At 55.4% G+C, this 23,139-nt stretch overlaps 1 protein-coding gene across 6 annotated transcripts in view; it reads right to left on the bottom strand.

The window, feature by feature from the left end:
* Window positions 1–23,139, bottom strand: part of SHANK2 (SH3 and multiple ankyrin repeat domains 2) — a 509,567-nt gene that overhangs the window by 453,238 nt on the left and 33,190 nt on the right. The window contains exon 3 of one of the 6 annotated variants that reach the window (XM_041774022.1): window positions 6,637–6,772. The exons of the other annotated variants lie outside the window; for them this stretch is intronic. The gene's annotated coding sequence lies outside the window, so the exon portion shown is untranslated. The remainder of the gene's footprint in view (window positions 1–6,636; window positions 6,773–23,139) is intronic. 6 annotated transcript variants of the gene reach the window in all.

Below are 23,139 nucleotides of genomic sequence, written 5' to 3'. Positions count from 1 at the left end.
CATCCACTTCCCTTGGCCCCATTCCAGATTTAGTGGCATTATCCCAGTGCCTGGTGCATCACAGATAATCAACCAGTGTCTGTGTTAGGCGTGAGCCCCACATACCTCAGAGAGTATCACCCCTTTAGCCCACAGACGCCCAAAGAGAATGCATTATGAGTCCAACATCGCACAGCTGGTGGGTCTCAGAGACAGACTCGGACCCAGACCTCCCTTCCCAAGCCTTGACCGCTGGGCCTGTGGCTTCTCTGGGTAGACACACAAGGCCAGAGCCTGGAAGCTAAAGCCTGGGATTCCTCCACCACACAGATCTCAAAGCCCCCAGCCTGGGGCGGGGCTGACTGCCTGCTTACAATGATAGGAGCAGGTCATGTCTGAGCAGTCAGACCAACTCCAGATGCTAACCAGGCCTCCAGAGGGACAGCGCAGGGCGGTCCTGTCCAGGAGGGCAGCTCTCCCTCCCAGCATGGCACAGACCACATTTTCGAAGATGCTGTAAGAGGTCAATACGGAAGCCAAGCAGTATCAGGTGCATCTCGGTGCAGCCCACCCAGAGCGCCGCCTGCACAGGAGGAGAAATCCAGCTACCACCACCCGAGCCACCTAAAAGCTCTGTGCTATTTTTCTAGCATGCTCTCATCCAAGCTGGGGATAAATGCTCTATAAACTCCTGGGAAGACACTGGTCACGGCTCCAAAAGGCTGTGCTCTTGCAGTTAGTCAACAACTGGGCCCTGGTGATGTGGGGTCAGTACTCGGCGAAGGGGGAAGGGAAGGAGCTCTGCTCCTGAGGTCCTGGGGGCCAGAAACCCCGCAAGGATGTCTGTGCCACTTCTCAGAGAAAGGGTCAATGGGTCGCCACTGCTTACAAGCTGATGTGTTGGGACCAGTTAGGAGTCAATGGTTACAAGACAGAGTGCTAACAAAGAGGGCATAGGAATCCTTCTCAGGGAGAATGGGGGTGGTTCTATGTTGGTTTTATTGAGTTTGCGGGGTGTATTAGTCAGCTCTGGCTGCTGTAACAAACACCAGACATTCACTATCCCCTGGTCCTGGAAGCCAAAGCCTGAGGTCTAGACGCAGGCAGGGTGGGTCCCCCTGAGGCCTCTCTGAGTGTGTGTGGATGCCCATGCTCTCCCTGGATCCTCCCGGGGTCATCCCTCCGTGTGTGTCTGTGTCCTGATCCCCTCTTCTCATGAGGACCCTGGTCACACGGGATCAGGACCACCCCAGTAACCTCATCTTAACTGAATCACCTCTTCAAAGCACCATCTCCAGATACAGCCACATTCTGGGATTTGGGGTTTAGTGCTGCACCATACACATGTTGGGGAGACATGACTCGGCCTGCTGCAGTGCTCCCCCTGGTGTCTCAAACTGGGCCCCTGCGGACAGCGCCCCTCGTAAATGATGGGGTTGCATAGACGAGCCGGTACTGACACGTCAAACAGAACAGCTGTTCATGCCATAACTCACACACATGATGCCACACCCGGATCACTGGGAACCCAGTCTCCCTGAATTTTGGAACAAGATGACACTGTGACCTCCCAAGCTATCCCCACGACGAGCAGAAGGACCAGAACCCGAACCTTCACGGAGATGCCTTCACAGCCAAAAATCGCAAGGCACGGGTTAACAGAACAGTGTGTACCTGCCTACCCATGGAAGTATCAGGAAAATTACTTAATCAACCCAATTTTATACTTTCTGCGTTCAGTTATTACTAGAATATTCACTCACAAATGCAAATTGCAAGGAAATCTATATTCATTAAGGCTTTCTCTTTCCTAGAGTTTTTTATCAAGCCATCAGGAGGCTATCAGCTCATAAAGGTGACAGGAAAAAGCCAGACCCCAAGAACGCAATCAAGCCTGCTTAATTAAGTCATATGCAGGGCGCCCAAGGAAATAATGAAGTGCCTTTTGCAAAACGTTATAGCTTTGCTGGGGGAATGTTCTTTAGCAAACATAAACATCCAGTTCCAACAAAAGCTCACTCCTCCTTACTACCTTAGAGAAGTCTGCGGAACCGCACCTGGTTATCTGGAAAGTACTAGGGAAAAGGGGCAGTAAAATCCTTCCTCTCTCACCGTTGGTTTTATTGAGTTTGCAGGGTGTATTAGTCAGCTCACACAGGCCGCAGCCACACCTGCTGGATCATACCTGCCTCCCTCCCGCGGGGTGCTGGGGCCCACGGTGACGGCAGCTCCCGCAGGAGCAGGCCAGGAGGATTACCCGGCTGGCACCCCGGCCCATGGGCTTTGTGCCCACCTCACCACAGCCTTGCAGCGATTCTAAGTCAAAAGGGACTTTTTTCTTTTTGCCAGACAGCCATACCCACTCCCCGGGTCACCTGCCATCAGCAGAACTACCCCGTATCCCAGGGCTGGACGTCGAGCAAGGCATCCCAACCCCTCCTGATGGCACACACAGGAGGAGGCTCTGGGCTCACACAGAACACGACCTTGGGACTGCTGGCCACGTGTCCCAGAGCCCTGGCCACTTGCCACAGGCCCCAGCGTGGCAGCCAGGGCGGGAGCCCGTGGGGCTGGATGGCTGTCAGCACCACCTCCTGCTCTGAGCTCTCTGCCTAAGGCCTCCGCCTAACCTGGCTCCGTGGTGCGTGATTCCTTTGCTAGAGATGCTGTAACAAAGCACCACAGACAGGTGACAACAGACTCTTATCATCTCTTGGCTCTGGAAGCTGGGTGTTCCAGATGGATGGGTCGACAGGGCAGGTTCCCTGGTAGATCTGCTCCAGCCTCACTCCTTACCTTGTAGAGGACCTTATTCATCTGCACATGATGCTCTTCCTGCGGGCGCTGGTCTTCAAGCTCCGCCATTTAGAACCCCAGACACACGGGAACCCTGCTGACCTCAGTTTATCTTAATACCTCTTTGAAGGTCCTGTCTCCAGATACAGTCACATTCTGAGGCACCAGGGATGCCAACACACAGATGCAGGGGACGCAACTCAGCCCATGACAGCATCATGGGCTGGAGCCCACGTTCCCAGGAAAGCATAGCACAGAAAGAACCCCAACACCAACACCAGCCACAGGGCCAGGGCAATGGTAACAGGGAGGTGTCCAGATAGCTCAAGGGAAACGCTTTTTTTCCAGGTGATCGTTCAGACTCTGTCTGAAGAGGGGAGTCCACAGGTGGCTGAGCCTCTGGTGTGACTAAGAACTGGGCACTGGTTGAGCCAATGTGGTATCAGCGCCGGGGGCTGGAGCAGGTGCAGGACCCCACAGGGGTGTGCAGGGCAACTGGCACCCTCTACCTTCAGCTACTCCCAACCCACCTTCACTGATCACTCCTCCTACCTCGAGACTGCTAACCTGCTATTCTTCTTAAGCCACTTAACATGTTTATTTTTTAAAAAGATTTTATTTATTTATTCACGAGAGACGTAGAGAGACAGAGACACAAGCAGAGAGACAAGCAGAGAGCCCGATGCGGGACTTGATCCCAGGACCCTGGGATCATGCCCTGAGCCAAAGGCAGATGCTCAACCACATGAAGGTGCCCCTCACCTAACATGTTGAAACTTGAGTTTTATTTAGAGGAAAAGCAGAAGTGCTCCAAACCCAGATGGGACATGGGTGATTTCAAGGCACCAAGAGAGGTGCTGCAGAAGAGAAGATTCCAGGACCAATGAAGCCTCAAGAAGTCACCTTCACCGGGGATCCCTGGGTGGCTCAGCAGTTTAGCACCTGCCTTTGACCCAGGATGTGGTCCTGGAGACCCGGGATTAAGTCCCACATCGGGCTCCTTGCATGGAGCCTGCTTCTCCCCCTGCCTCTGTCTCTCTCTTTGTGTCTCTCCTCAATAAATAAAATCCTAAAAAAAAAAAAGAAAGAAAAAAGAAGTCACCCTCACCTGTATGAGGGCTCTGATGCCATGGCCCTAAAGTATCAGGGCATTAAACATCTCAGGAGAACCAAATAAATGAAAAATCGAACCAAGCAATTGAGGAACTTAGCTTTAAACTTCCTTACAAACTATGAGTGCAGGTTCAACACGGGCAGGATAATCCAGATCTGGGGAGGAAGGCAGGACCCAGGAGCTGCATGCAGGCAGGGGATCCCCAGCCCTGACCACAGGACTGGTCTGTGCCCTTCATGGGTCAGTGCTCCAGAACTCCAAGTAGGCTTAACCTAAGGAGAGACGTGAGGGAAGAAGCCAGAGGCGCCTAACCTGTTTTGTTTGTGAAATCCAGAAATGAGGTGTCGTTTTACACTCTGCACCTGTTCATGCATGGTACAGAAGAAGGCCTGACAAAAATCTTCGTATTTTCCCACCAAACTGTGCAATGGAACAGTGACAGTGTAAGATTTCACACGTGAGGCATTAAGATAATCCGAAGAAAGTTGAAAACGTTTTTGGAATGTATCAGAGAACTTAAGATTGCCTCTATTTTCAGTATAATTAGATTGGTAAGAACTGCTTGCATACCTGAAACAGAATTTTGACGAGAATTTAGGGGAACTCAAGTTGCGAGATCATGCTATCCTCAAAGGCTCACTCCTCGGGGACCATAACATCAATGAGGTTCATAAACAGCAAAACAGCTGTAAATTAAATTCCCGAGCTTTAACAAAGTTCTTGTGTGCCTCTAATAAATGAAATATCAACTCTAAACTCATAAGTAACCGGATAGTCTCTTTCCTGGGTAGGAAACCTGCCCTTGGGGATGGAGAAGAGGCTGGCGGCAGCATGCTGTTTGCCCTTAAGACAAGCCGGCCATAGGGGCACCCGACTCTTGGTTTTGGCTCCGGTCATGATCTCAGGGTCTTGAGATCAAGCCCCGCATGAGGCTCCATGCTCAGTGGAGTCTGCTTGGGATTTTCTCTCTCCCTCCAAACCTCCCCCATATACACAATCAATCAAAATCTTAAAAAAAAAAAAAAAAAAAAAGATTATCCAGCCATAAAGAGAGAGATGCAGCTCTGTAAATTCCAGCTCGTACACCTGTCTAGCCCGCCTCTGGCTCCTTCTGTTGAAAGGAGGATCTGCAGGAACCTGAGAAGTCCCCCAGCCCCGCCGCCACACCAGGCCTCTCCACCCCTCACCCCTGCTCAGGCAGATCCGTGCATCTGCCCTGCTCCTACTTACTGTGTGTCCTCGGCACGTCTCCTTCTCTCCTTAGGTTCATGGGGACACGGTGAGCAAAGCCAACAAAACTCGCTTCCAGAGAGCTCCCATTCCCCCGGAAATTAGAACAGGACTGAACGGAGGGCACTTTCTCATCTCACAACTTGGTGTTACCCAACACCGTGTGCTCAAAGCCCCGGAAGCATCTCGTGCGCCTGAGCAAACTGCCCGACCTTCCCAGGCCGGGGAGTGTGGGGTGGGGACAGGTTCCAGGAGCCAAGATTCCCCCACACAACCCGCCCCCCAGACCACCTGCCTCTCTGCCCCCACATCCGGCTAACCTTGCCTCAATCGGACTATAAGTCCTGAGGCCAGGGCCCCTGCCCGTCAAAAGCTTGGTCCCCAAGCCACCCTCGTGGTGTCTCATTAATCACTTGATCAACTGGGAAGGACCTTGTGAGCCTCATCTCCTACCCACAATCTGCCAGAGGAAAGGGCATTGAAAGCAGAACCCCGGCCACGAAGTGGGGAGTCAGGCCCCTGCTGTGAACTCCAGAGGGAAGAAGTCCATGTTTGAACACCGGGAAATGACTGCTAAGGACCTCTAGAGTTACAGCCCACAGAACGAGTCCAGCCGTCTCTCACTAGCCTCACAGCAAGCCCTCCAAATGGGGATGTGAGTTCGTGTTGTCACCTGGCTGTTAGGAATCCCGGGGGTGATGCAAGTAGAGTGGACGGTGGGGCACCCTTCCCAGGGGGACTGTAGGCCTGGTGAGGATCTCACCTGGGGGCCCCCTCCCTCCCCTTACCTGCAGGGGGCCTGCAGCCCTCAGGTAAACTGCCCCCCATTCTCCCAGCCAGACACCGGCCAAGGAAGCCTGTGTGGCACTGCAAGCCTCTTGTGGGGCTTCCAAGAGAGGTCTCTGCACCCCCAGGAAGCAAGAAGAGAGCCAGGTCCTTCCTCCCTCTGGTGATCCTTCCCAAGCTCCCGAGAGGAAAGTGCCCCAGGCCTCCCTCCCCCAGAACCACACTGGGGTGCAGCAAAGTCCTTGCAGGAAACCCAAAATGCAGAAGGGAGAAGCCTGGTGCCCACGAGCAAGCAGAGCCAGCGGAGGCTGGGTTTTCCAGGCAGAGCTGACTCTGAGATTGTGGCCGTGGGGTCTGACCCCCGCCCCAGCACCCTGTGGCAGGCTTGTCCTGCTGGGCCCAGGGTTCTCTGTGATACTCCACCCGACACTGATGATGGCACACCTGCCCAGCTCCTCGGATCCCAGCCGTTCTGTCTCGGCCACCTGCCACCCCACCAGACAGACACAGGGCCCAGGCATCGCCAGCACAGGGGCTGGCACCAGAGCCCACCATGCGAGTGGGGCGCTCGGGGCGGGGTGTGAGGAAGCACCCAAAGTCATATCAGCGATCAGTGACGGTGGAAGGAGGGGTGTCGCTCGCCCTCAGGGCCATAATCCAGTCTTGGCCCTGCCCCTCGCTCTGTGACTTCGAGAATGTCCCTAGACCTCTCTGAACCTTAGCCCCCGCACCTGTCACGTGGAGCTTTGATTCTCACTTTGCAGCATCAGTACCGTTAAATCAGACGACGTCTCCACCCCGTGTTTCTGGTTGAAACACAAACACAACAGAAGTCAGGCTCCAAGCCACGTAAAGGCTGGTGAAAACCTGCAGGTGGGAAATCACAAGACTTAGAAGTGCGTCGGTGTCACCATGTAAAAGCAGCTCCCTGCATACAGGTGGGAAGCCTGGAGCCCAGACCCCGGATGTGATGGGACCACAAGGACAGCAGCAGGCTGCGCGGGTCCCCCACCACCGTGACAGCAGGTCACGGCCATCTCCTTCCTCAGCCACGCCCCAAGAGAGGCACTTCACGGACACAGGGAGGCAGTAAAAGGTGACCTGGCTCTCAAGGCCTTTGGTAGAAAATTCAGTCCCCAAGTCGCAGCCTGCCCTAGAGGGAGAGGACAGATGTGACCATCTGCCCACTGCCCTGAGCACCAGCCCCCCGTGTCTATGGGCACGTCGGTCACCAGGGGCCCTGGAAGTAAAGACACATGTCACCTGTGGCTGGCAGAGACAGCGTGCCCTGCCCAGGACGAGCAGACCTGTGGCTGCCAGGCAGGAAAGCCCCTGGCAGAGAGACACAATTCACTCCGAAACGGATTATTCTTTCTAAAGGCACAGCTTTGCACTCTTGTGTGTGGGTCTGTTTTTTCGGACTATTTTTTCTGAATCACAAAAAAAATTTGCTGTGATTTTAGAATCACAGCAAAACTGAGGAGAAGGCTGACATGCCCCTGCCCGCCATAGGCACGGCCTCCCCACTATCAGCACCCCCACCAGAAGGGGTCATCTGTTTACAACTAATGAGCCTACGTGACGTGTTGTGGTCACCCAGGGTCACAGGTGACAGCAGGGGTCACTCTCGGTGCTGTCTGTCCTGTCATCACACAGAGCGGGGGTCCCTGCCCTAAAACCCTCCGTGCTCCTCCTGTCCATCCCTCCCCACCTCCAAACCCTGGCAATCACTGACGTTGCCTTTTCCAGAGCATCACAGAGCGCGTGGCCTTTCCAGACTGGCATCTCTCACTCAGTAGAACTCACCCACGTTCCCTTTGTGACTTTTCAAGGCTTCACAGCTCATTCTGTTTTAGTGCGGAACGCCATCCCATTATCTGCGTGTCCCACAGCTTGTTTATCCATCCACCTGCCGAAGGACATCCCGGCAGCCACCAAGTTTTGCCAACTGTGAAGAAAGCTGCTATAAACCTCCGTGTGTGGGTTTTCATGTGGACATAGGTTCTCAATTCCTGTGGGCAAATACCATGGGGTGTGGCCGTGGGATCCTCCAGGAAGGCTGCCTCGTCCTGCGCGCCTGGCCACAGGGAGCCAGACGTCCTGCTGCCGCTCAGCACTGCACCTCAGTGACCCGGATGTTGGCCATTCTCATGGGTGTACAGAGGCATTTGGTGTTTGTGGGTTTTTCAAATGTATAGCTCAGTGGTTTCTAGCTGTGCTGTGCAGCCACCAGCACCTCCTAACCGCAGACCACTACATCCCCTTAAAGGGAAACCCCAGCAGTCACTGCCCATTCTGACCTCCTCCCCCAACCCCTCCACCCCACGGCGCCCACTGGCTGTTGTCCATATGGGCCGCCTATGCTGTGCACCCCACGTAACGTGTGCACTTCATTTCATGCCACGTGTGACCTTCTGCGTCTGGCTTCTCTCACTTGGCCTCTGTTTCTGAGATTCACCCACGTTGTAGCAGGTGACAGTACTTTATCCCTTCTAATGTGTGGATGATACTCCTTCGGATGGATGGACCACATCTGTCCATCCATTAATCTCTCTTTTTTTTTTTAAAGACTTATTTCTTTATTTGAGGAGGGGAGGGGTAGAGGGAGAGGGAGAATCAGATTCCTGCTGAGTGCAGAGCCCAATGCGGGGCTCGATCTCATAACTCTGAGATCATGACCTGAACTGAAATCGAGCATTGAACCCTCCACCAACTGAGCCACCCAGGCACCCCAATCCACTCACCTCTTGATGCCTATTTGGGTTATTTCCACTTTGGGGCTATTGTGAATAATGCCATGAGCATTCACATACATGTGTACTCAATTCTTCCCGATGTACCTATGTGAACCTGCTTTCTTTCTCATGGGTGCAGGCCTAGGAGTGGGCCTCCCGGGTCCCGTGGTGGCTCCGCACTGAGCCCTGAGGAGCTGCCAGACTGACTGCCTTCCCCAGGCCAGCCAGGCATTAGCCACCCGCATCAGCGTGGACAGTTGCTGTCCCTCATCCACTGTCACATGTGCTTTACTCAGGACGCCCACCCTGTGCTCACATGCACCCACCCTCCGCCAGACCACCCAGAGGCATTGTGGCTCAACTACTCTATTTTTTTATTTTTTTAGATCTTTCTTTCAGATATAGAGGTGAATCTGTGCCCAATGTTTCGATCGCCCCTCTCTTAACAAATATGTACTGAGCATCTAAGACATGGACAGGCCCATTACAGGCACTGAGGACATGTCATCAGTGGGCAAGACCAAGATCCCTGCCGAGAGCCACCCCACAGAAAGGCACGACCCTAACAGCTTTGAAGAAAACAAATAGTCCTTAAGCATTTCTATCAAGATTAAAGTCGGTTCCCAGATCTTTGCGAGGACGGACAGCCTGTAGACTCGCAGGTGTTATTACTCTTCCCCACACCTCCCTTTCCAGCACCAGCCACAGGACACCCACGAGACCATGGCACGCTGAGACCACGCAGAAGGAAGCACCACGTACACGAAGTCATGGTCCCAGAAGGAGCGGCGTGTGTCCCCCACCACCACCCCGTGCTCCAAGGACGCACACCTCACAGCTTTACTGAAAGCCCAGTGACCACCCCTGTTCTGCAGATAAGAAAGAGCCTGGGGAAAAGCCCTGGAGTCCAAAGGAAAGAGTTATCGCCTGACGGGTAGAAATGAATTTGGGGGTGGGCTGGGGCTGCAGCTCAAAACTCCTTCCAGCCACCCTGGACTGAGGAACCTTCTGGAAGCTGCCAAGTGCCTTCTGCCAACGCCACATTTCAGTGGGACTTCTAGGAAGGGAGTAGGAGCCCTGAGTTACAAGACAGGCCCACAATTAGGATTATTTATACAAGCACTGGTTTATCTGGTTGCCTGACCACGGCTACGGGAACAGCAAGCAGCCGCCCAGGGTGGGGGCGGCCTCTGGAATCAGTCGGGCCTGGCGCGGGTCCCTGGGCCCGTGAACATGGTATGTGACATCACTGCCCCCCTCCTGCAGGGCTCGGGGAACATCTTGCTTGCAGAGGATGGGATCAGTGAGTTATTAATCACTTTGCTTTTAAACAGCCAACGGACACATCAGACATTTTGTACTAAATGGTCTCCATGGCCCCAGACCAAATGCTTTGTCCCTCATCCAAATCACCCCGGCTCTTGCCAACTGCCTCCTGGCCGTCGCAGGCTGTCAGTGGAGAAATCACAGACTGAGGAGGCTCAGATCACTCTCTGTTCCAGGGACCTCTGTCTAAGCGGACGGTGGGGACGCAGGAGAGTGGTGGCAACGTGTCTCTGCAGAAAAAAGGCCAACAAAGAGCCCAGCTCCTGGGTTTAAGTAACAACAGAAAGGGAGGGCTGGCCATGCCCCCACCCAGACCCCACCCAGACCCCACCCAGGCCCTGCATGGTGCTCATGTGTCAGGACCTCTCCTCAAGATACAATCAGTCCTCCCTGACCCCTTGGATGGAATCCTTTGTACTTTGCAACATCTGCTCCGTGGAGTGTTCAGGGCTGGTACTTGTCACCCCAAGGGCTCCGATGGGGCTCCTTCCCATCCTGCTGAGTGATTCTTTCAGGTCTCCATGGGGACCGGGACATGGCCAGGGCCTCCTGCACCCACCAGCCCCTGGATTGAGCAGGTCATGAGGGGAGCCTGGGCCCCCACACACCCGAGCTGGTAGGAGACCCTCAAGGAGGTGGTGTGTGCGTTCCAAAATAAGAAACTAAATCCAAAGAGGACTAGCCTCTGGGCTCTCCCTTAGGGACTCCCCACTCAGCGCCCGAGTCTGCGGGCCAAAGCCCTCCCTGGGCTCCGTGCTGGGGACGAGGAGGAGGTCACATCTGCTCTTCAAGAAAAACCTTGAGAAGGGATTAGGGTGAGGACAGAGGAAACAGGACTCCCATTCCCACCAGCACCAGGGGGACACACCAGTAACCCTTCCTCCCACACTGGTGACTCCAGATAATGAGGGTAACGGGGCAGCGGGTGTGCGTGGGCAGAGTGTCCACAAAGGCAAACCCAACTGTCTGCAGGGAACGGCAACGAGACAGCAAACCTCCAGGAGTCGTCAGAGCTCGGCGCCTGCTAACAACCCAACCTCCCAAGACCCTGCCAGGCAGGGACCGAAGCCAGCCCTGCATCACCAATGAGGAAAGAGAGCCTCAAAGAGAAATACAAACCACCTAAACTGAGGAGTTGATACGTGGTAGCACCAGGACGTGGTCCCGCATGGCGTGGACGAGGCGCCCGGGCCCTTGCAGGCTGGGGAGCAGTGGCGGGCTAACTCGGCTGGCCTGAGCCGCCCAAACCCGGCCCATCCCAATGACAGCCAAGCCCCTGCCTGGCTCCTGGGAATGATCTGCCCATACAGCGTCTTTGCTCACGCAAGGCCTTGGGCCACATCACATCGCTTATGCCAACAGTGTGATTTGTGGTTGGGGGGTGTCAGCCCACGTGACATCAGTGTAACCTCTGGAGGGGCTGGACGCCGAGGTCAGCTCTGCCTGGGTGACCACCCCCCAATAAAATCCTGGGCTCGAGGCTCCAGTGAGCCTCCCCAGGTGGCAACAGTTCACACACCTTGTCACACCTGGCTGCTGGAAGAATTATATACCGTCCATTAGACCCAACCCGGACAGCTGGACGCTGGCACCTGGCCTCTCCTGGACGGCCGTGCACCTCTGCCAATTTGAATCTAGATTCTTCTGCTGTGTGAACCATCACTGAGTTCCATGGCACCTTCTAGAGAATCAGCGATCCCAAGGGCAATCTCGGGGACCCTGAACGCGACTGTCCTGTCCGCGGCCATAACGTCCTGAGAAGCAGACTTCATGGCAAGAGTGACGAAACTAAGGGCTGGATTAATTTATAAAAATACAAGTTGCTTTTCGATAACTGTCAAAAATGTTAAGTCCAAACAAACAGCACGGAGCTGATCCCAGGGACGTCTGCTACCAGGGTGACCAGAGGACCAGGGCCAAGCGCAGGCAATTTCTCCTGGAACAGAGGACGCTCCTGCAGGAGGAATCCCGCAGGCAGGTAACAGGATCCGGTGCGTGTCCCACCTGGGCGGCCCAGACAGCTGCGAGGCGAGGCTGTGCAGGGAGGGACCTGAGTCCCCACGGACAAATTCCTGGGTGGCGAGGCACAGAGGTCTCTCCTCCCCACGGGCGGAAGCAGCTGCAGCAGGACAGCAGAGGCCAGGGTACTTCGCACAGATGCCCCGCATCCATCCTGGGCCAGCCGCCCCTGCATTGCTGGGAGACAGCAGGACTCCCGAGGCCTCCCCTGGGCCATGATCTCCTTTCGAGATGGCTCCCATTTAAGCTGGATCAAACTTACGGAGGAGAGGCCGAGGGCGTGCTTCACGTTACCACCTACAGAGCCATGCAGCCCAGGGTCCTGGGAAGGGGGCTGGAGGCAGATGCCCTAGAAACACCACCTTCCCACTGGCCCATCCACGGGATGCTGACGGGGATGCCAGGTAGAGGATGAACGCCTGGACCCCGGGCTGGGGGCATGAGACCCCATCCCTCTGAGCACAGAGCTAAGGGCACAGGAGACAGCCAGCCTCATGTCTGCACCCCACTCTGCTCCCTTTCCCATGAATGGAGTCCCAGTGAGGTGCAAAAGGAAGATGCCAGAGGAAGGAAGGCCCAGTGTCCCCAGGGCTCCTGGCAATCCTGCTCCAGGAGGCCACCTGCCCGCCGGGAACCCGGAGTCTGTGCCAGGTGCAGGTGGAAGCCTCCCAGGTCCTGGCCTCTCACTGGTGCAGCCCACCCTGCAGGCTCTCGCCTCATCTTCCAGACCCTGGCTGGGACCCCAGCTGTCATTCTCACCAGCCGTGGGCCGTCTGGATTCCACAATCACAGCCTGTCAGAGGATGCTGACCCAGGAGTCTCCAGGTTAGCCTCCCTGGCCCCCACTGGGGACAAACCAGCCCTCCCTGGACTTGGCCCTCGTCATGGCCCCAGCCATGGCCCACATTCCTCCCAGAATCTCTCACTTCCAGCCTTTTTACTCCATCCTGGGACCCAGCAAAGGTGGCATGGACCTGTGGGAGGCGGGAAGGACAGCTCGGCCACAGCATCCCCACAGTGCCCTGGCCCTGGGGTGACCATCCCACTGGGGAGGGCCTGGCCTGCACCTCTAGGACAGAATTCTCCCACCAGGTCCTCTCATACCTGTTTGCTGGGATTAAATTTAAGGATAACCCATCTGACACCTGTCAGATGTCCACGGGTTCCTGAAACAGCTGTGGGAAACCTTTGGATGACGTCTGCATTCCAGCAGGAGGAAAGGTCCAGAAAGGGGCAGGTCTGCCAAAGCTGCCTCCCCCAACCCACTAGGTCACCCCTACGCATGCCTGGAATTCTGGACGAGGGATGGCCATCCCTCAGCTGGCCGGCAGCTGGGGAGCAGCTCCCGCCAGCACGAGGGTCTCACCAGCCCCAAGCCCCATCATGGGGGACCCACATCTGACTTCTATCCTCGTGCCCCGAGCCGGCCCATTTAGGACTCTCCGTGTCTCCTCACGTGTGAGTTCCACAAACACAAGAGGGGCAAGGAACCGATGGGCTCTCCAAACCAGCGTGGGCCACTCCTGCAGAGGTGGGAGGTGCAGAGGGACCTGCCTGTGCAGTCTTCTGTGCTTTCCTTAAACCCCGCTGGTGCATTCAGATTCTCCTATTTCCCTATAATTCCGATCCTGTTTGAAAGACATTGCTGCAGGCACACCTGAGTAGCTCAGTGGTTGAGCATCTGCCTTCGGCTCAGGGCATGATCCCGGGGTCCTGGGATGGAGCCTGCTTCTCCCCTGGCCTGTGTCTCTGCCTCTCTCTCTCTGTGTCTCTCATGAATAAACAAAAATCTTTAAAAAAAAAAAAAAAAAAGACACGGCTGCAGACAGGTGCACTCAGGAGAAACACCTGATGGACCTGAACCACATCTCCACATGGTGCTGGCTGGGTTCTCCTGTGTGTCTAATTAAACATGACTGAATCCATTCCAGGAGCATTCAGCGCGCTTGTTAGCTAACTGCCTTCTCTGCAAACACCCAGGGAGGATTTGCATGGAAGGCGAACGGACGTGCACGTGGGTGGAATGGCCACTCAGGTGGGAGAAATAAACGGAAAAGAGGGAAGAAGCAGAAATATTCAGAGAAGGTGGGAGCCCACGGCTGATCCTCTCATCCCTGGCCGGGCTTATGACCAACAGGCAAACTGCATTACTTTCCTAGGCCCAGGTGTGGAACCACAGGGACACTCCACACTCCCCTCCCTGCGCTTCCTGGGGACCAGCTCACTACCTAGGTGCGTGGTAAGTTTGTAATGATTAAAAAACAACAACAACAACAACACAGGGAGGAAGGAGGGAGGAAGAAAAAGCAGGACAGTGTGGATTCCACCAAACAGAACACTGCAGAAAAGGACCATCCCAGCAGCCAGGACCAGCTGCCCCGGACCCCATGGGCCTGATTCCTCGCAAGCCAGGTGCTGCTCATCCCTGGCTCCCAAATCCAAACAGCTCTGGCTAATCCTCAAGGTGGCACCTCTCTGGGAGCCAGAGCCCTGGAGGGGCCAGGGCTTGAAGCTGTTGTCGCTGGGGGGCAGTGGGATGTGCCGGGAAGCGGGAAGTAGCCGTCAGGGAAGGAGGGAGCCCCCAGCAGAGGTGAGAGCAGAGAGGACGTGGAGATGGCCTGGGAGAGGCTCAAGTCCAAGGACAGGAGGGGGACCCCTCCAATCCCCTGTAAAGCCTACCCCAGGGCTGCTTTCCAAATCCCAGGGCACGTCCAGCTGCCAGGCAGGGCCTGCCCATGCATGCCCCCACCTCCCCCCTGCAGAGTCCTGGGCAGGTGCCTCGGGCATCGCAGCCGGCAGCACACAGCCCGCCGTGAAGGAGCTCTGGGGACAGCGCGACCAACACAGCAGAAGGGCCAAGGGTGTCTGGTGGGGGGTTCGTAAGACGCCAGCAGGGACCCCAGACATGATGATGTGGAAGAGCCAGAGCCCCTACAGTCCAGACAAGAGCCTACTACATTTTGGCATATCCCGGGCCAGAGATTATGGAAAAGAAAGCTCATCCTGCATTTGGGATGCCAGACGTTTTATGTCCCCAGGGAGAGAGATTTTAGGAAGCGAGATGTACCATCGGCACTATCCCTAACGGAAGGGCACTCGGCCACTGTCGGCAGGGAGGACAACACACAACACAGCCTGGCCTTCGAATTGAAACCTCCAAGCTTCATATAAGACTTGCCGTCGGGGGCCGAGAGTCTGCACGTCACCCAGTGCTGGGGGGACGCTGCTAAGGAGCCCTGGCAGTGGGGTGGAGCCCGGACGCCAAGCCCATCCCTGGGGCACGAGGGTGGTCCCCACAGGCGGGGGTAAAGTACACAGAGCCATGGGGCGTGGGGGTGCTTCCAAAGGCTGTTCTCACCCAGAAGCCACAGGGCAGTGCAGGGGGGCCTCCAGCCAGGCCAATCAGGACACACGGCTGACATACCCAACAGGAGGCACAGATGCCCCGAACTGTGTGCACGGCTGACCCAGACACCGATTTGCTCTGCAATGACCCTGGAGAGGGTGCTCAGGCTCGGACACCCAAAGCGTGGCATATGTCAGGCCTCCCATGTCACGTGGCCCCTCCTGTGTGCCTGGCCTTTACCAGGTCATGGAGCCCCCCTCGGGGAGAGCGTGTTTGGGGGTATGCACACACCCAGTGCCTCAACCCTAGGACACACAATTCCTGGAATTCCCAAACTCCCCTGGGAGCTATGAAGTCACAGCAGCTCCCTCTTTCCGAGGCAGGACAGACACCGGTCCCAGCCCAGCATCCACTCACCCGGCTGGGTATGTCCCCGGGGCTCTTGGGCAGCAAATGCTCTGGATGCAAGGTTCTTACTTGGGGTCCCCCCACAGAGCCGCAGCCTCCAGCTGCTCAGGGAGACACACTGGGGGCACCCTCATCCCAGCATCAGAGCCCACGGTGTGGGCAGTAACCCACCAAACACCGTCGCTGATCACGGGCGCCTGTTTGGACACCTTCTCACAAAGACTCTGCAGATCCTCGAGTGAGTCTACAATCCCCAAATGTGAACACCAGCTGGCTTGGGTAACTTCCAAGGCCCCGGGTCTAAGGGCATCCCAGGCCATTCTGTAATCCTTGCTTAACGCCCAGTGTCACCCCCGGGAAAAAATCCCGGGTTTGGCTGCACGGCTCTTCTCGTCTGAAAGACACTCATACATTCATATTCACAGGAATATTACTTCATTTACTTGCAGCCTCACCTGACTTCCTCCTCACCGGCAGGCTGCATCCCCGAGCTCAGGAAATCAGCCTCACACAGGAGACCAGGTTCATAATTGCACCCAGTTACTGCCCCCCCTTCCTTCCAGAGGAACCACGTTCCATGTGCACACCCGGACCCTCCCAGCTCCAGAGAAGCTCTCTGCGGCCCCAGACACATCTCAGGCAGCAGAGACGGCGGCCGGCTGCCCTTTCCTCCCCTGCCCCAGGGAGCCTGGGTCATATGACCCTGGGAGTCTGCTGGCAGGCCACCCCCTCCCCCACTCCCCGGGGTCACTGCAGCCCTAGAAGCTTCCCTACCCCTGGCTCGCAGTAAAAGCTCCAAGACAACATAGGCCGGGTGGCCTCTCCAGGACCCCTGACACTCCTGTCCCAGACACCTGCCAGCTGGGACATTTCACAGAAATGGAGTCACACAGGAGGTGCTCAAATCGATTCTCCCTCTTCTTCAACCCACTGTTGAGGAAAGCTTTGTGCTTGCCCAAAGGTCCCTCTGCCCCCAGTTCTGAATCCCTCCAAAATGTTAAGGAGTCAACACACCTGAGCCATCACCACTCGCGTCCACCTCAAAGCTGCTTCTGTATGTCCTCAGCTTTCACTGAGGTCAGACAATACTTGAAAACCATCTTGTTTTTTTTTTTGTTTTTGTTTTTCTTCAAAACCCCAACTGAAAACACCATGTCACATGAAAAACATTCCTTAGGCTGGAGTGCCAAAGAAAGTCTGCTCCCTGGATGAAGTAATAGCAGACAATTGACTTCTGTTATCTCAACTTTCCCTTTTCACCCTGGCTGCCAGGAAGCTCAGGGATAGGTACCAAAGGTAACTATAAAAATGCTCCCTTGTCCCAGTGGTTGGTCTTAAAGACCTGTAAGGGTTAAAGTGGGGTTCTACCATCATGGCCCATAGCAGGATCGTGTGGGAAGCAGGCTAAGAAGACAGATCCCTACTGAGCTAGATTTTTTTAAAGATTTTATTTATTTATTTATTTATTTATTTATTTATTTATTTATTTATTTATTTGAGAGAGAATGTGCACACGGGCAAGGGGAGGAGCAAACAGAGAGGGAGAAGCAGACTCCGCACTGAGCAGGGAGCCTGATGCCAGACTTGATCCCAGGACCCCGAGATCATGACCTGAGCTGAAGGCAGATGCTTCACTAACTGAGCCCACCAAGCACCCTGAAATGGATTTCTTGTGGGCACAGTCTTAGAATCTGCAAGAATTCTTGGTCCTCAGGTCAGGTCTGCAGTCAGAGTGAAATGACACAGCCCATCTCCTGGGACGAAGAAGGCCTTTCTGGAGAAACTGATCTAGTTCTTCCTCCCGTCGTCTCAGTCCCTGGGGAGGAGCAGGTGCGCGGCCTGGGGGCCGTCTGCAGGGGCCACGGAGAACACGCAGACACGCCGACTGGGCACAGACAGGCCGGTACTGCTGGGAGATGGCGACGCGGTGGGTCCTCGGCTGGGATGAGCAGGGGGAGCCACACGAGGAGCACGGTGGACGCCAGCCCTGTCCCCAGACCTCGTAAACTCAGTCCTCACGGGGCTTCCCCAATCTCCAGAATGACCCAGCCAACTGTGGAAGCAGGCAGCCTCCCTGATGGAGACACCAGCCCCTGCTCCCTGGGTCCCTGGGTCTCCACTCCGACAGGGCTGGAGAGATTTCTTTCCCTCCCCGGGCCTCACTGGTAACCAAGTCTGAATGAGCGGGAGGGGGCGAGGGGAGGCCCCGGAGGAAAAGCCAGGGGATGGTGGGCTTGTTCCCACGACGGCCTTGATGCCCTGGGCTGCAGCTGCGACCCACGCAGGCCCAGGGAGCGCGGCAGCCACGGTGCTTCACAGACAACGTGGGGTGGGACAGGAGATCCCCCACATCAGGGGACATGGGAACACGGCAGGGGTGTGGACAGAGCAGGGGCGAAGCCCAGGGTCGGGGACGGAACCATCGGGGACGGAGCCATTGGGGACGTGGGACACACCCGAGGACACCCTCATGAGTGTCCCGCCGCCTCCTGCCCCCTTGCCACCTGCTGTAGTGAGAACCACCCATCGCCGTGTCAGGACAGGGAGGGGGCTACGACGTGCCCCCCCCTGGGCTCACAAGTGAGGGTCCAGGAGTGCAGAGCCGGGGTGGCTGAGCCGAGGCAGACAACGGGAGAGCAGCTGTGGCAGGAACACAGAAGGCAGGAGGAGGGAGCGGTGAGGAGCATCTTGCTCCAGAGGCGGCAGCGCTGGTGTGCCTCATGTCTGTGGAAGGAATCTTCGAATGCATGGAATGCTCTGGGGCATTTGGGGGGGAGGGTCCGGCCCTGGCATGGAGACAGGAGCCAGCACGTCCGGGGCAGGCGGTGCTGAGAGGACAGAGATGCTCACTGCCCTCGGTGGTGCCTGGGCCGTGCGCGGTGTGGGGAGCAGCTTGCACCTGCTGGGCCCTGTGTCCTCAGCCCACTCCCTCCACAGGCTCTAGGGGAGGGCCCTTCCCATCTCATCTCCTGCAGCTCCTGGGGGGCCAGGCGTCCCTCCATCTCTGCCTCCTGCACCACAGGGCTCCTCCTCTTCTCTATGCCTCCCTCCTGTGATGGTTTCATTAAGGGCCCAATGAGACAATCCGGGGTAATCTCCCACAGCCTGAACTTAATCACACCTGCAAAAACTTCACTGGATAAGGTCATAGCCCAGGTCCTTGGGGCTGGGACCTGAGAGGTCTGGGAGGCACTTTCGACCCCCCCACACAGTCACCTCTGGCTTCTTCTGGTGGTTCCTGGGCTCTGGGGGAACCACAGTAACTGAGGGTCACCTCCTTTACACAAGCCCAGAGGGGACATGAATCTAGGGAGGGGACAGTCACACCCCCCTCCCCGTTTATCTAAGGACCACATACAGACCCCGAGGCTCTGGGATGCAGAGGCGACAAGCTGGCGTGCTTTCCTTCACTCTGCAAAGTGCATGATGACACAGCAGACATCCATCCCGTCACTGCCCCCAGCAGAGCCAGGCTCCCCGCCCACGGCAAGCTGGCCTACTGCTCTCTGGGGCTCAGATGCAGAGGGACTGGCGGAGATCCCTCTGCCAGCAGCCCAGGCACAGCATCGCCCCTGCCTTGTAGATGGAGATGCCATGTGTGCACACAGCCCCACAACCTCACAGGTGCACAGCCAATTCCTCCCCAACGCCCCCCGGGGTGGCACTAGGCTGGCCTCCCAGTCAGCATCCCCCATGGCCTCGCTCCAAGCCCAAGGGCCCCCCAGCTGCAAATCTCTGGAAACTCATAATAGGAGCAGAAGGAAAAGGAGAAAAGCTGGCCCTTAAGAGTTCTACTGTGGAGGGGTGTCCCAAAGGTGGCCCTGGGGCTCCCCTCACTCACTGTGGATAGGAACACAGGCCCCCCCAGGTCTCTGCACCGAACCTCTAGGTCTACCCAGCACCAGGGCTTCTGGGGTCCCCTGCAAGTGCCAGCCAAGGAAGGCCTGGTTGTGGGCGGGGGAGGGGGCAGGAGGAATAGTGAAGGGGCCTCCCCTGCTCTCACTCACTCATCAAAGGCTGCCTGGCCCTGCTCCCTCCTGCTCGCTCAGGTGGACCCCCCACACACACACTACAGCTTCTGTTCCGAGTGCTTGCTGGTCATCACCTGTCCTTGCTGGTCATCACCTGCCGCCAGAGCTGCCAGGTGGTCTGCACAACTGTTCATTTCTTTTTTTAATTTTTTTTAAGATTTTATTCATGAGAGAGAGAAAGAGAGAGGCAGAGACACAGGCAGAGGGAGAAGCAGGCTCCACACAGGGAGCCCGACTCGGGACTCAATCCCGGGTCTCCAGGATCACACCCTGGGCCGAATGCTGCGCTAAACTGCTGAGCCACCCGGGCTGCCCCAACTGTTCATTTCTAATGACGTTTCAGTTTTGTTCCATTACGACACCAAGATTCCCTTAGTCCCCATATTCCTCTTTTCTGGAAATCATAGTTTGTTCCAATTTTTCACTCTCTTAAATTGTGACAAGTTGAACATCCTTAGGTTTGCAGATACATGTCGGTCGTCCATCAGGTTAATCCCCAGGGCAGGATCTAGGGACCAAGGAGGGGGGCCACCTGCCTGTTAAGCTGAGATGTCTACACTACCCGAACAAAGGAAAGCGTTGGCTCTTTGCCGCGGAGTACTTGATCATCATGTGGGCCATCTGGGGCATCAGACCCAAACAGCGTTTCTGAAATGGGAGAGTTTCCATCGGGACATCCCCACGACAGGCCACCAATGGGGGTAAAGGGCCAGCAGGGGCACTTAGGGGGAGCCCTCTGCTCATCTTAAGCAGGTGTGATCTTCCTTTTCTGGCAACATGTTTTTCATTTTCTGTATCTTCTGTTTTGGCATCTCCAGGGTGGAGGGGTGCTTACAGACCCGGAGGGAGACTGCCCCACCCAGGCCAAGGCCACTGGGGACACGCGGCTTATGATCAAAATGCACGCTGCGAAACCACAGGGAGACACCACCATGCTCCCAGCAGGCCAGCAGGGACCCACCAGAGGCAGCCAGTAACAGGCGCTGGCAGGGATGGGGAGAAAGAGGAGCCCTCTCATGATGGTGCCTAGAAGGTGAAAGGGTTTTCCCACTTGGGAGAATGGTCTGGAGGCTTCTTGAAAGGTTAAACCCAGAGCTGCCTCATGACGCGGCAAAGCTTTCCTAGGTATGGCCTCGGAAGAAATGAAAACATACATCCATGTGAGGCTTGTATGAGCAGCCTGATGCATCATGGACTTTTTAGCAAGAATAGCTGATGAGCAGAGGCAGAACGTGAGGTCCACCCATCAACAAGAAACAGAAACAAAGCCATGACAACTGCTACAACATGGATGACTGTGAAGACACAGAAGGCCACGCAGTGTGCAACTGCACGTAGGTGAAATGTCCGGAAGGGATATTCTCTCCTTCTTTCCAGACTGCTGGCTGCTAGGGACAGGGGAGGGGGGTGACTGCCAATGGGCTGCAGAAGGAAGGGGGGTGGGGAGGGTCAGGGTGATGAACGCATTTTAAAGTTGATTTTGGTGACGACTGCAGAACTCCACAAATACGCTAAAAAGAACTGAATGGTATTCTCTTTGAACAGGGGAACTGGGGGCACCTGGGTGGCTCAGTGGTTGAGCATCTGCCTTCGGCTCAGTTCATGATTTCAGGGTCCTGGGATCGAGTCCCCACATTGGGCTCCCTGCTCAGTGGGGAGCCTGCTTCTCCCTCTCCCTCTGCCTGCTGCTCTGCTTGTGTTCTTGCTCTCTGATAAATAAATAAATAAAGTCTTTTTTAAAAATGGGAACCATATGGTAGGTGAATTATATCTCAATAAAGCTATTTCCTAAATTTTCTGGATTGAATCCACAGTGCCCAGAGATGAGTGGGTGGCCGCAGGGTCTGGCATGTTTACCTGCCTCCTATTCAGGAAGCGCTGCTCTGCCCAGCACAGGGCACCACTGCTCCTGAGTTCCCTGACCTCCAAGACCGCTTGATGACCAAGAGTCATGTGAAGAGCCATTGACCCTGTGAGCAGAGATACATTACAGAGAAGACAAACAGCTAACAGGGAGGAAAGCCTTGAACCAGCTCTGCCCTACCACCAACCCAGCCCTGCATCATGAGTCTGGTTCTTTCAGCACCCGTGGACATGGGGCCTAAACGCCTCCCTGCCCAGCATCCCAGCAAGACAGAGCCCCCCAGTCTAGGGTCAACACTCCACAGATGAAAGAAAGCCATGTAACTTAACCAAGCCCTGTGGGCTTCAGACCAGGAAGCCACCAGATGCCACCATGCTGGGCACCCACGCCCCTGGGATTTGTGGAGAGTGAGCTTGTCACAGGATGCCATCAGAGACACACTGCAGGTTCTCAGCACTCATGTGCTCAGATCATTTAGAACAGGGCTGGCAAACGTTTCTGTAAAGAGCCAGAGAGGATGTATTTTCACCTCTGCAGACCACACGGTCTGTCACATCAAGGATGCTGCTGGAAGGTGAAAGCAGCCCGAGACAGGATTCAAGGGAATGGATGTGGCTGTGTGACAATAAAACTTCATTTACAGGAGCACCCGGGTGGCTCAGTGGTTGAGCGTCTGCCTTTAGCTCAGGGTGTGATCCCAGGGTCCTGGGATCAAGTTCCACATTGGGCCTGCTTCTCCCTCCACCTATGTTTCTGCCTCTCTCTGTGTGTCTCTAATGAATAAATACATTTTTTAAAAATCTAAAAAAAAAAACCCCAAAAACTTTATTTAAAAAGGCAACCTGGAGACTGTGAGAAAAGATTTGCAAATCACATACCCAGCAAGGGATTAATAGCCATCATATATAAAGTCTTCCTATAACTTAATAACAAAAATCAACCCAATTCAAAAATGGGCAAAGGACTTGAATGGCTATTTCTCCAAAGATATACAGATGGAGAATAAGCCCAGAAACAGATGCCCAGCACCACAAGTCATCAGGGAAACGCAAATCAAACCACAGTGAGGGATGCCTGGGTGGCTCAGCAGTTGAGCATCTGCCTTTGGCTCAGGGCGTGATCCTGGGGTCAAGGATGGGGTCCCACATCAGGCTCCCTGTGAGGAGCCTGCTTCTTCCTCTGCCTATGTCTCTGCCTCTCTCTCTGTGTCTCTCATGAATAAATAAAATTAAAATAAAATAAAATAAATAAAATAAAATAACCCACAGTGACATACCACTTCACACCTGCTAGGATGACTATTAGTAAAAAGACAAGAAATGTGCTGGAGAGGATGTGCAGAAACTGGAAGCCTTGTGTATTGCTTCTGTACAAGGGAATACAAGGGTACAGCTGCCCTGGAAAGCAGGTTGGTAGATCCTCTAAAGTGAAGCAGAGTACCCTGTGACCCGGCCAGTCCACTTCCGGGTGCAAAGCAGGGACCTGAACAGATATTTGTGCACCAG

This window comes from Vulpes lagopus, chromosome 11 (assembly GCF_018345385.1).
Source record: "Vulpes lagopus strain Blue_001 chromosome 11, ASM1834538v1, whole genome shotgun sequence".
Lineage (NCBI taxonomy): Eukaryota > Metazoa > Chordata > Mammalia > Carnivora > Canidae > Vulpes > Vulpes lagopus.
The sequence above is the reverse complement of the archived record's forward strand: the minus strand, read 5'-3'. Positions and strand labels throughout refer to the sequence as shown.